The sequence below is a fragment of the Pseudophryne corroboree genome (assembly GCF_028390025.1).
Source record: "Pseudophryne corroboree isolate aPseCor3 chromosome 7 unlocalized genomic scaffold, aPseCor3.hap2 SUPER_7_unloc_6, whole genome shotgun sequence".
In the NCBI taxonomy this organism is placed as follows: domain Eukaryota; kingdom Metazoa; phylum Chordata; class Amphibia; order Anura; family Myobatrachidae; genus Pseudophryne; species Pseudophryne corroboree.
Window position 1 is genome coordinate 725,656 of NW_026967615.1, and position 12,864 is coordinate 738,519.

Sequence of the window (12,864 nt, forward strand, 5' to 3'; positions counted from 1 at the left end):
TAGTAGCTGGACACACTAACCGATTGCGCCACAGAGACACTTTGCAAAAAGTACATACTGACAAAGGCTAATAAGCATACATCTAGAACGTTTCCTAGAAAAACTTTAAAAAGTCAATAATCTGGAGAGTTTTTGTAAGATGTTTCTTCCATTAACCAACGAAGAAACACATTGGTACTTTCCCATGATGAGTGAGTGCTTCAGGATCTCTTGCACTTACATGTGCAGCAGAGTACTGCAATGGAAGCATGCTGGGCCCATAACCCAGAGGTAGGCAGATTGAAACTATCCTTTGCTATATGCATTTTTTTTTTGTTAATTTAAGTAATCAAAACTGGGATTGATATTTTTGCTCTTTTATTTTTACTTAAAGTACAATAACTTTTACCATTTTAATTTGTTTTAATAGTATATTGACAGTATAGTTTTCTTTAAAAAATCCACTTAATTTTCTTTACCCTATTATTAAAAGGGTAATTGACAAAAACAAACTACATTGTCACCAGAAGAGCAATACAAAATGTACAAGTGATATATTAAAATCATCTTTCCAGCTTGAATTTCAATGATGCATTGGGGCAACGATTTTGTGAGAAACATCTTCACCCTTAAATAAAGATTTTCTTAATTCCTTACCTGTGTGCTAATTAGATATCACCTTGTTTTCACATTAAACAGACTTCTACATGAGAAAGCAGCAAGGATGCAGTGGCGTTAATGTTTCCTGGTGTCAACCTGTATTATTTTAGTAGACATTGAAATGAGGATGCATCTTGCTGCCTTTCCAATGAAGCAAGTTTAATTTAGTAATAGGTGAAAAACCATCCTTACAAAGGTGTTCATCAGAGACTTGGCTTTGTGGACACTTTTCAGAGAACAAATTTGTTAGCATAAAAATAAAGCCAGAAAATGAAGAGCTGTTTAATCACTCAATTGGATTTTTTTGCCAGCATATTTCTTTTTCTCTGCAACCCACTGCTAAATTGTGTTTCCTAGCTGTTTTTATAAAATCACTGAATCAAATCTAACTCTGATTACATCAGAGAAGGCCAGGTACCCTACACCATAAGAGGGGATTTGAAATTTTGACTTGTCTACTTAAAGATCACCAAAATCTGATAACAAGGTCAATTACATCCTGGGTGGGATTGAACCACCAACCTTTTGGTTAATAGCTGTGCACACTAACTGATTGCGCCACAGAGACACTTTGCAAAAGTACATACTGACAAAGGCTAATAAGCATTCATCTAAAACGTTTCCTAGAAAAACTTTAAAAAGTCAATAATCTGGAGAGTTTTTGTAAGATGTTTCTTCCATCAACCAACGAAGAAACACATTGGTACTTTCCCATGATGAGTGAGTGCTTCAGGATCTCTTGCACTTACATGTGCAGCAGAGTACAGCAATGAAAGCATGCTGGGCCCATAACCCTGCGGTAGGAAGATTGAAACTATCCTCTGCTATATGCATTTTTTTTTTGTTAATTAAAGTAATCCAAAACAGGGATTGATATTTTGGCTCTTTTATTTTTACTTAAAGTACAATAACTTTTACCATTTTAATTTGTTTTAATAGTATATTGACAGTATAGTTTTCTTTAAAAAATCCACTTAATTTTCTTTACCCTATTATTAAAAGGGTAATTGACAAAAACAAACTACATTGTCACCAGAAGAGCAATACAAAATGTACAAGTGATATATTAAAGTCATCTTTCCAGCTTGAATTTCAATGATGCATTGGGGCAACGATTTTGTGAGTAACATTTTCACCCTTAAATAAAGATTTTCTTAATTCCTTACCTGTGTGCTAATTAGATATCACCTTGTTTTCACATTAAACAGACTTCCACATGAGAAAGCAGCAAGGATGCAGTGGCGTTAATGTTTCCTGGTGTCAACCTGTATTATTTCAGTAGACATTGAAATGAGGATGCATCTTGCTGCCTTTCCAATGAAGCAAGTTTAATTTAGTAATAGGTGAAAAACCATCCTTACAAAGGTGTTAATCAGAGACTTGGCTTTGTGGACACTTTTCAGAGAACAAATTTGTTAGCATAAAAATAAAGCCAGAAAATGAAGAGCTGTTTAATCACTCAATTGGATTTTTTTTGCCAGCATATTTCTTTTTCTCTGCAACCCACTGCTAAATTGTGCTTCCTATCTGTTTTTATTAAATCACTGAATCAAATCTAACTCTGATTACATCAGAAAAGGCCAGGTACCCTACACCATAACAGGGGGTTTGAAATTTTGACTTGTCTACTTAAAGATCACCAAAATCTGATAACAAGGTCAATTACGTCCCTTTTGGTTAGTAGCCGGACACACTAACCGATTGCGCCACAGAGACACTTCACAAAAAGTACATACTGACAAAGGCTAATAAGCATACATCTAGAACGTTTCCTAGAAAAACTTTAAAAAGTCAATAATCTGGAGAGTTTTTGTAAAATGTTTCTTCCATCAACCAACGAAGAAATACATTGGTACTTTCCCATGATGAGTAAGTGCTTCAGGATCTCTTGCACTTACATGTGCAGCAGAGTACTGCAATGGAAGCATGCTGGGCCCATAAACCAGAGGTAGGCAGATTGAAACTATCATTTGCTATATGCATTTTTTTTGTTAATTTAAGTAATCAAAACTGGGATTGATATTTTTGCTCTTTTATTTTTACTTGAAGTACAATAACTTTTACCATTTTAATTTGTTTAAATCCACTAAATTTTCTTTACCCTATTATTAAAAGGGTAATTGACAAAAACAAACTACATTGTCACCAGAAGAGCAATACAAAATGTACACATGATATATTAAAATCATCTTTCCAGCTTGAATTTCAATGATGCATTGGGGCAACGATTTTGTGAGAAACATCTTCACCCTTAAATAAAGATTTTCTTAATTCCTTACCTGTGTGCTAATTAGATATCACCTTGTTTTCACATTAAACAGACTTCCACATGAGAAAGCAGCAAGGAAGCAGTGGCGGTAATGTTTCCTGGTGTCAACCTGTATTATTTCAGTAGAAATTGAAATGAGGATGCATCTTGCTGCCTTTCCAATGAAGCAAGTTTAATTTAGTAATAGGTGAAAAACCATCCCTACAAAGGTGTTAATCAGAGACTTGGCTTTGTGGACACTTTTCAGAGAACAAATTTGTTAGCATAAAAATAAAGCCAGAAAATGAAGAGCTGTTTAATCACTCAATTGGATTTTTCTGCCAGCATATTTCTTTTTCTCTGCAACCCACTGCTAAATTGTGCTTCCTATCTGTTTTTATAAAATCACTGAATCAAATCTAACTCTGATTACATCAGAGAAGGCCAGGTACCCTACACCATAACAGGGGGTTTGAAATTTTGACTTGTCTACTTAAAGATCACCAAAATCTGATAACAAGGTCAATTACGTCCCTGGGTGGGATTGAACCACCAACCTTTTGGTTAGTAGCCAGACACACTAACCGATTGCGCCACAGAGACACTTTGTAAAAAGTACTTACTGACAAAGGCTAATAAGCATACATCTAGAACGTTTCCTAGAAAAACTTTAAAAAGTCAATAATCTGGAGAGTTTTTGTAAGATGTTTCTTCCATCAACCAACGAAGAAACACATTGGTACTTTCCCATGATGAGTGAGTGCTTCAGGATCTCTTGCACTTACATGTGCAGCAGAGTACTGCAATGGAAGCATGCTGGGCCCATAACCCAGAGGTAGGCAGATTGAAACTATCCTTTGCTATATGCATTTTTTTTTTGTTAATTTAAGTAATCAAAACTGGGATTGATATTTTTGCTCTTTTATTTTTACTTAAAGTACAATAACTTTTACCATTTTAATTTGTTTTAATAGTATATTGACAGTATAGTTTTCTTTAAAAAAATCCACTTAATTTTCTTTACCCTATTATTAAAAGGGTAATTGACAAAAACAAACTACATTGTCACCAGAAGAGCAATACAAAATGTACAAGTGATATATTAAAATCATCTTTCCAGCTTGAATTTCAATGATGCATTGGGGCAACGATTTTGTGAGAAACATCTTCACCCTTAAATAAAGATTTTCTTAATTCCTTACCTGTGTGCTAATTAGATATCACCTTGTTTTCACATTAAACAGACTTCCACATGAGAAAGCAGCAAGGATGCAGTGGCGTTAATGTTTCCTGGTGTCAACCCGTATTTTTTCAGTAGACATTGAAATGAGGATGCATCTTGCTGCCTTTCCAATGAAGCAAATTTAATTTAGTAATAGGTGAAAAACCATCCCTACAAAGGTGTTAATCAGAGACTTGGCTTTGTGGACACTTTTCAGAGAACAAATATGTTAGCATAAAAATAAAGCCAGAAAATTAAGAGCTGTTTAATCACTCAATTGGATTTTTTTGCCAGCATATTTCTTTTTCTCTGCAACCCACTGCTAAATTGTGCTTCCTAGCTGTTTTTATAAAATCACTGAATCAAATCTAACTCTGATTACATCAGAGAAGGCCAGGTACCCTACACCATAAGAGGGGGTTTGAAATTTTGACTTGTCTACTTAAAGATCACCAAAATCTGATAACAATGTCAATTACGTCCCTGGGTGGGATTGAACCACCAACCTTTTGGTTTATAGCCGTACACACTAACTGATTGCGCCACAGAGACACTTTGCAAAAGTACATACTGACAAAGGCTAATAAGCATTCATCTAAAACGTTTCCTAGAAAAACTTTAAAAAGTCAATAATCTGGAGAGTTTTTGTAAGATGTTTCTTCCATCAACCAACGAAGAAACACATTGGTACTTTCCCATGATGAGTGAGTGCTTCAGGATCTCTTGCACTTACATGTGCAGCAGAGTACAGCAGTGGAAGCATGCTGGGCCCATAACCCAGCGGTAGGCAGATTGAAACTATCCTCTGCTATATGCATTTTTTTTTGTTAATTAAAGTAATCCAAAACTGGGATTGATATTTTAGCTCTTTTATTTTTACTTAAAGTACAATAACTTTTACCATTTTAATTTGTTTTAATAGTATATTGACAGTATTGTTTTCTTTAAAAAATCCACTTAATTTTCTTTACCCTATTATTAAAATGGTAATTGACAAAAACAAACTACATTGTCACCAGAAGAGCAATACAAAATGTACAAGTGATATATTAAAATCATCTTTCCAGCTTGAATTTCAATGATGCATTGGGGCAACGATTTTGTGAGAAACATCTTCACCCTTAAATAAAGATTTTCTTAATTCCTTACCTGTGTGCTAATTAGATATCACCTTGTTTTCACATTAGGGTAATCTCCTGTTTGCGGTCAGCACACACTTTGAGGGTAGCCGTATCCTGGGACGGGAGGGCTACCTTCTTGGATAAGCGTGTTATCCACGGGAGGATTCCCATCGTAACCTATCCGTTGGTGGGAAAGGATACGCCATAAGAATCCTTTTGGAAATCTGCAGTCTTTTATCTGGAGATTTCCAAGCTTTTTCACATAACTCGTTCAGCTCGTGTGAGGGGGGAAAGGTTACCTCAGGCTTCTTTCCCTTGTACATATGTACCCTCTTGTCAGCGACAGGGGGTTACTCTGTGATGTGCAAAACATCTTTTATTGCCATAATCATAAATCGAATGGATTTTGCCAATTTTGGCTGTAACTTTGCATCATCGTAATCGACACTGGAGTCAGAATCCGTGTCGGTATCTGTGTCAACAAACTGGTATAGTGGGCGCTTATGAGACCCTGACAGTCCCTGCAACATAGGATCAGGCATGGGTTGAGACCCTGACTGTCCCAAAGCTTCTGCCTTGTCTAATCTTTTGTGCAATGAGTTTACACTAGCATTTAAAACATTCCACATATCCATCCAATCAGCTGTCGGCGGAGACACCACATTCATTTGCTCCCGCAAAAGGCCGCCATGCCCTGCACACCCCTTTTCTCTTTTCATATGCAGACGAGGGTTGAAGCCAACTTTGACCCACTGCTTGGATGACATCACCATATGCAAATCCATCTGCTGCAGGCCTTCCCCCAGGAATGCTTGCACTAGTTGTTGCATTTGGTTTGTTGTTTGAAGGTGCTTCAGTATTGGGCAGCCTTCTGCCCTCCCATGTTCATCTGAAAATATGTGTTCTCCCTGCAGTTGTTGTCCCCAGATGAGAGTTCCCTTGTGCTGCCTCAGTTGAATCTCCTTTACTTGACAGAGATATGCCTGAGCAGCGGCCCTCCCCAGCCCTATCCCAAATCATACTTATTTTGCATAGGAGATACCATGGTCAATAATGCAGTCGAGTTTCCCACATTTGGGGAAATCATATGGGTCAGCATACCCAGAATGCAATGAATGATCCTCACCCTGGGAGATCAATCTTCATGACCATGGTATCTCCTATGAAAAATAAGTATGATTTGGGATAGGGCTGGGGAGGGCTGCTGCTCAGGCACATCTCTGTCAAGTAAAGGAGATTCAACTGAGGCAGCACAAGGGAACTCTCATCTGGGGACAACAACTGCAGGGAGAACACATATTTTCAGATGAACATGGGAGGGCAGAAGGCTGCCTAATACTGAAGCACCCCCAAACAACAAACCAAATGCAACAACTAGTACAAGCATTCCTGGGGAAGGTCTGCAGAAGACGGATTTGCATACAGTGATGTCATCCAAGCAGTGGGCCAAAGTTGGCTGGAACCCTCATCTGCATATGAAAAGAGAAAAGGGTTATGCAGGGCATGGCGGCCTTTTGCGGCGCTTGGATGACCCCTAGTTCGCATTAAACACCCCCACCCTCCTTCGGTGTAGGGCTCATGTTGGCCATGCCCCAGCCCCTGAAGCATTCAAGCTGATTTCTTGCAGCAGCTGGGCACTGTAACAGCTCCAGAGCTGCTCTTTAAGGCAAGTAAAAGGGTGTGGGCCCTGCAGCACTACCTGTAGTTCGCATTGTGCGTTGGAAGGCACAAAGTAAGCAGACGGGAGAAGTCAGGATAATGCGCAAGGGCATAGAAGGGAACGGCTCAAGAAAAGAGAAGTGGAAACAGACAGCAAACTAGGCTGGAGAGAGACCTGATACAAAGAGATCTGAATTATACGAGAGCCGACCAGAGGAAACACAAATTATGCAGTCAAGTGTCCCACATTTTGGGAAATCACAGGAGCAGCACACCAAGAGTGCAATGGGTGAGCCTTGCCCTGGGAGAAGCACCTTCCTGATCATAGTATCTCACCTGGCAGGTAAGTAGGAGTTGGTCTAGAGCTGGGGAGGGTCGCTGCTCGGGCATCCCCCTGTCAAGTGAAGGAGATCCAACTGAGGCAGCACAAGGGAACTCTCGAAAGAAGAACAAGGCTAGAGGAAGATCTAAGACAAAGAAATCTGACTTTTACCAGAGCTGACCAGAGGAAAGCACAAACACAGTCCTCCACTACCACAAATAATGCAGTCGACTTTCCCACATTTGGGGAAATTATAGGGGTCCGCATACCCAGAATGCAATGAATGAACCTCACCCTGGGAGATCAATCTTCATGACCATGGTATCTCCTATGCAAAATAAGTATGATTTGGGATAGGGCTGGGGAGGGCCGCTGCTCAGGCACATCTCTGTCAAGTAAAGGAGATTCAACTGAGGCAGCACAGGGGAACTCTCATCTGGGGACAACAACTGCAGGGAGAACACATATTTTCAGATGAACATGGGAGGGCAGAAGGCTGCTTAATACTGAAGCACCCCCAAACAACAAACCAAATGCAACAACTAGTGCAAGCATTCCTGGGGGAAGTCCTGCAGCAGATGGATTTGCATATGGTGATGTCATCCAAGCAGTGGGTCAAAGATGGCTTCAACCCTCGTCTGCATATGAAAAGAGAAAAGGGGCGTGCAGGGCATGGCGGCCTTTTGCGGCGCTTGGATGACCCCTAGCTCGCATTAAACACCTCCACCCTCCTTCGGTGTGGGGCTCATGTTGGCTATGCCCCAGCCCCTGAAGCATTCAAGCTGATTTCTTGCAGCAGCTGGGCACTGTAACAGCTCCAGAGCTACTCTGTAAGGCAAGTAAAAGGGCGTGGGCCCTGCAGCACTACCTGTAGTTTGCATTGTGCGTTGGAAGGCACAAAGTAAGCAGACGGGAGAAGTCAGGATAGTGCGCAAGGGCATAGAAGGGAGCAGCTCAAGAAAAGAGAAGTGGAAACAGACAGCAAACTAGGCTGGAGAGAGACCTGAGACAAAGAGATCTGAATTATACGAGAGCCGACCAGGGGAAACACAAATTATGCAGTCAAGTTTCCCACATTTGGGGAAATCACAGGAGCAGCACACCCAGAGTGCAATGGGTGAGCCTTGCCCTGGGAGAAGCACCTTCATGATCATAGTATTTCACCTGGCAGGTAAGTAGGAGTTGGGCTAGAGCTGGGGAGGGTCGCTGCTCGGGCACCCCCCTGTCAAGTGAAGGAGATCCAACTGAGGCAGCACAAGGGAACTCTCGAAAGAAGAACAAGGCTAGAGGAAAATCTGAGACAAATAAATCTGACTTTTACCAGAGCTGACCAGAGGAAAGCACAAACACAGTCCCCCACTACCACAAATAATGCAGTCGAGTTTCCCACATTTGGGGAAATCACAGGGGTCAGCATACCCAGAATGCAATGAATGAACCTCACCCTGGGAGAACAATCTTCATGACCATGGTATCTCCTATGCAAAATAAGTATGATTTGGGATAGGGCTGGGGAGGGCCGCTGCTCAGGCACATCTCTGTCAAGTAAAGGAGATTCAACTGAGGCAGCACAAGGGAACTCTCATCTGGGGACAACAACTCCAGGGAGAATACATATTTTCAGATGAACATGGGAGGGCAGAAGGCTGCCTAATACTGAAGCACCCCCAAACAACAAACCAAATGCAACAACTAGTGCAAGCATTCCTGGGGGAAGGCCTGCAGCAGATGGATTTGCATATGGTGATGTCATCCAAGCAGTGAGTCAAAGTTGGCTTCAACCCTCGTCTGCATATGAAAAGAGAAAAGGGGCGTGCAGGGCATGGCGGCCTTTTGCGGCGCTTGGATGACCACTAGTTCGCATTAAACACCTCCACCCTCCTTCGGTGTGGGGCTCATGTTGGCTATGCCCCAGCCCCTGAAGCATTCAAGCTGATTTCTTGCAGCAGCTGGGCACTGTAACAGCTCCAGAGCTGCTCTGTAAGGCAAGTAAAAGGGTGTGGGCCCTGCAGCACTACCTGTAGTTCGCATTGTGCGTTGGAAGGCACAAATTAAGCAGACGGGAGAAGTCAGGATAGTGCGCAAGGGCATAGAAGGGAGCGGCTCAAGAAAAGAGAAGTGGAAACAGACAGCAAACTAGGCTGGAGAGAGACCTGAGACAAAGAGATCTGAATTAAACGAGAGCCGACCAGGGGAAACACAAATTATGCAGTCAAGTTTCCCACATTTGGGGAAATCACAGGAGCAGCACACCCAGAGTGCAATGGGTGAGCCTTGCCCTGGGAGAAGCACCTTCATGATCATAGTATCTCACCTGGCAGGTAAGTAGGAGTTGGGCTAGAGCTGGGGAGGGTCGCTGCTCGGGCACCCCCCTGTCAAGTGAAGGAGATCCAACCGAGGCAGCACAAGGAAACTCTCGAAAGAAGAACAAGGCTAGAAGAAGATCTGAGACAAATAAATCTGACTTTTACCAGAGCTGACCAGAGGAAAGAACCATCACAGCGCTCTCCCCCTGTTTTCTTTCATTACTCACGTGAGTTACATATGAACTTTAACTGCAGTAAATAAGAGGCGTTGGTTACAACTGTTGCTGTTCATCCACAAGAAGGAATTTAATGTATCAATTACAATTGGAAAGTAACGAATAAATTACAACAGCTGTATCCAGGAGGATTTTTTGGACACTTTAATAAACATTCCGTTGTCATCAAGGGCAATATGAAATAGATCCTGATTACATTTAGATATGGATAGTGGTGCCTATATATGTTGACTCCATTGTATTTTATTGAATGTGGGTTTCTTCTGTCTATATATATTTTTTTTAAATAAAGAGCTTGTATATTTTATTTTTTGCGCTCCCTTTATAACAAATGTGATTATCTTTAAAATTTGGTTTATTATTGGTAGAACAGTACTACCTATGGGAGCAGCATTTTATAATATATGGTGAAAATTAATAGATGTATAAAGATTAAATAAGCAACAAATTGGTGAAATAGATAAGTTTTGATAGGAGCGCTGGGTTCTATATATATATATTGACATTTGGTTATATATATGTATAGACTTTATAAATTCTTGACAGAGATGTGCCTGAGCAGCGGCCCTCCCCAGCCCTATCCCAAATCATACTTATTTTGCATAGGAGATACCATGGTCATGAAGATTGTTCTCCCAGGGTGAGGTTCATTCATTGCATTCTGGGTATGCTGACCCCTGTGATTTCCCCAAATGTGGGAAACTCGACTGCATTATTTGTGGTAGTGGGGGACTGTGTTTGTGCTTTCCTCTGGTCAGCTCTGGTAAAAGTCAGATTTATTTGTCTCAGATCTTCCTCTAGCCTTGTTCTTCTTTCGAGAGTTTCCATGTGCTGCCTCAGTTGGATATCCTTCACTTGACAGGGGGGTGCCTGAGCAGCGACCCTCCCCAGCTCTAGCCCAACTCCTACTTACCTGCCAGGTGAGATACTATGATCATGAATGTGCTTCTCCCAGGGCAAGGCTCACCCATTGCACTCTGGGTGTGCTGCTCCTGCGGTTTCCCCAAATGTTGGACACTTGACTGCATAATTTGTGTTTCCCCTGGTCGGCTCTCGTATAATTCAGATCTCTTTGTCTCAGGTCTCTCTCCAGCCTAGTTTGCTGTCTGTTTCCACTTCTCTTTTCTTGAGTTGCTCCCTTCTATGCCCTAGCGCACTATCCTGACTTCTCCCGTCTGCTTACTTTGTGCCTTCCAACGCACAATGCAAACTACAGGTAGTGCTGCAGGGCCCACACCCTTTAACTTGCCTTACAGAGCAGCTCTGGAGCTGTTACAGTGCCCAGCTGCTGCAAGAAATCAGCTTGAATGCTTCAGGGGCTGGGGCATAGCCCCACACCGAAGGAGGGTGGAGGTGTTTAATGCGAACTAGGGGTCATCCAAGCGCCGCAAAAGGCCGCCATGCCCTGCATACCCCTATTCTCTTTTCATATGCAGATGAGGGTTCCAGCCAACTTTGGCCCACTGCTTGGATGACATCACTGTATGCAAATCCGTCTTCTGCAGACCTTCCCCCAGGAATGCTTGTACTAGTTGTTGCATTTGGTTTGTTGTTTGGGGGTGCTTCAGTATTAGGCAGCCTTCTGCTCTCCCATGTTCATTTGAAAATAAGTGTTCTCCCTGCAGTTGTTGTCCCCAGATGAGAGTTCCCTTGTGCTGCCTCAGTTGAATCTCCTTTACTTGACAGAGATATGCCTGAGCAGCGGCCCTCCCCAGCCCTATCCCAAATCATACTTATTTTGCATAGGAGATACCATGGTCATGAAGATTGTTCTCCCAGGGTGAGGTTCATTCATTGCATTCTGGGTATGCTGACCCCTGTGATTTCCCCAAATGTGGGAAACTCGACTGCATTATTTGTGGTAGTGGGGGACTGTGTTTGTGCTTTCCTCTGGTCAGCTCTGGTAAAAGTCAGATTTCTTTGTCTCAGATCTTCCTCTAGCCTTGTTCTTCTTTCGAGAGTTCCCTTGTGCTGCCTCAGTTGGATCTCCTTCACTTGACAGGGGGGTGCCCGAGCAGCGACCCTCCCCAGCTCTAGCCCAACTCCTACTTACCTGCCAGGTGAGATACTATGATCAGGAAGGTACTTCTCCCAGGGCAAGGCTCACCCATTGCACTCTGGGTGTGCTGCTCCTGCGATTTCCCCAAATGTGGGACACTTAACCGCATAATTTGTGTTTCCACTGGTCGGCTTTCATATAATTCAGATCTCTTTGTCTCAGGTCTCTCTCCAGCCTAGTTTGCTGTCTGTTTCCACTTCTTTTTTTTTGAGCCCCTCCCTTCTATACCCTTGTGCACTATCCTGACTTCTCCTCCTGTCTGCTTACTTTGTGCCTTCCAACGCACAATGCGAACTACAGGTAGTGCTGCAGGGCCCACACCCTTTTACTTGCCTTACAGAGCAGCTCTGGAGCTGTTACAGTGCCAAGCTGCTGCAAGAAATCAGCTTGAATGCTTCAGGGGCTGGGGCATTGCCAACATGAGCCCCACACCGAAGGAGGGTGGGGGTGTTTAATGCAAACTAAGGGTCATCCAAGCACCGCAAAAGGCCGCCATGCCCTGCATACCCCTTTTCTCTTTTCATATGCAGATGAGGGTTCCAGCCAACTTTGGCCCACTGCTTGGATGACATCACTGTATGCAAATCCGTCTTCTGCAGACCTTCCCCCAGGAATGCTTGTACTAGTTGTTGCATTTGGTTTGTTGTTTGGGGGTGCTTCAGTATTAGGCAGCCTTCTGCCCTCCCATGTTCATTTGAAAATATGTGTTCTCCCTGCAGTTGTTGTCCCCAGATGAGAGTTCCCTTGTGCTGCCTCTGTTGAATCTCCTTTACTTGACAGAGATATGCCTGAGCAGCGTCCCTCCCCAGCCCTATCCCAAATCATACTTATTTTGCATAGGAGATACCATGGTCATGAAGATTGTTCTCCCAGGGTGAGGTTCATTCATTGCATTCTGGGTATGCTGACCCCTGTGATTTCCCCAAATGTGGGAAACTCGACTGCATTATTTGTGGTAGTGGGGGACTGTGTTTGTGTTTTCCTCTGGTCAGCTCTGGTAAAAGTCAGATTTCTTTGTCTCAGATCTTCCTCTAGCCTTGTTCTTCTTTCGA

The 12,864-nt window shown here is 42.5% G+C and overlaps 11 non-coding genes across 11 annotated transcripts; 5 read left to right on the forward strand and 6 right to left on the reverse strand.

Moving 5' to 3' along the window:
* Positions 1-3,416: 3,416 nt before the first annotated feature.
* TRNAS-ACU (transfer RNA serine (anticodon ACU)) lies at positions 3,417-3,490 on the reverse strand. Its single transcript has one exon. It is a non-coding gene; the product is annotated as a tRNA-Ser (tRNA).
* Positions 3,491-7,077: 3,587 nt separating this feature from the next.
* On the reverse strand, positions 7,078-7,240 carry LOC134987013 (U1 spliceosomal RNA). The gene has a single exon (XR_010192769.1). It is a non-coding gene; the product is annotated as a U1 spliceosomal RNA (small nuclear RNA).
* A 152-nt stretch (positions 7,241-7,392) lies between these two features.
* LOC134986913 (U1 spliceosomal RNA) lies at positions 7,393-7,556 on the reverse strand. The gene has a single exon (XR_010192681.1). It is a non-coding gene; the product is annotated as a U1 spliceosomal RNA (small nuclear RNA).
* A 671-nt stretch (positions 7,557-8,227) lies between these two features.
* LOC134986965 (U1 spliceosomal RNA) lies at positions 8,228-8,390 on the reverse strand. Its single transcript, XR_010192728.1, has one exon. It is a non-coding gene; the product is annotated as a U1 spliceosomal RNA (small nuclear RNA).
* A 152-nt stretch (positions 8,391-8,542) lies between these two features.
* Positions 8,543-8,706, reverse strand: LOC134987050 (U1 spliceosomal RNA). Its single transcript, XR_010192802.1, has one exon. It is a non-coding gene; the product is annotated as a U1 spliceosomal RNA (small nuclear RNA).
* Positions 8,707-9,377: 671 nt separating this feature from the next.
* On the reverse strand, positions 9,378-9,540 carry LOC134986936 (U1 spliceosomal RNA). Its single transcript, XR_010192704.1, has one exon. It is a non-coding gene; the product is annotated as a U1 spliceosomal RNA (small nuclear RNA).
* Positions 9,541-10,342: 802 nt separating this feature from the next.
* LOC134987051 (U1 spliceosomal RNA) lies at positions 10,343-10,506 on the forward strand. The gene has a single exon (XR_010192803.1). It is a non-coding gene; the product is annotated as a U1 spliceosomal RNA (small nuclear RNA).
* A 152-nt stretch (positions 10,507-10,658) lies between these two features.
* LOC134987007 (U1 spliceosomal RNA) lies at positions 10,659-10,821 on the forward strand. The gene has a single exon (XR_010192764.1). It is a non-coding gene; the product is annotated as a U1 spliceosomal RNA (small nuclear RNA).
* A 661-nt stretch (positions 10,822-11,482) lies between these two features.
* LOC134987052 (U1 spliceosomal RNA) lies at positions 11,483-11,646 on the forward strand. Its single transcript, XR_010192804.1, has one exon. It is a non-coding gene; the product is annotated as a U1 spliceosomal RNA (small nuclear RNA).
* Positions 11,647-11,798: 152 nt separating this feature from the next.
* LOC134987002 (U1 spliceosomal RNA) lies at positions 11,799-11,961 on the forward strand. The gene has a single exon (XR_010192760.1). It is a non-coding gene; the product is annotated as a U1 spliceosomal RNA (small nuclear RNA).
* Positions 11,962-12,635: 674 nt separating this feature from the next.
* On the forward strand, positions 12,636-12,799 carry LOC134986838 (U1 spliceosomal RNA). The gene has a single exon (XR_010192611.1). It is a non-coding gene; the product is annotated as a U1 spliceosomal RNA (small nuclear RNA).
* Positions 12,800-12,864: the final 65 nt, after the last annotated feature.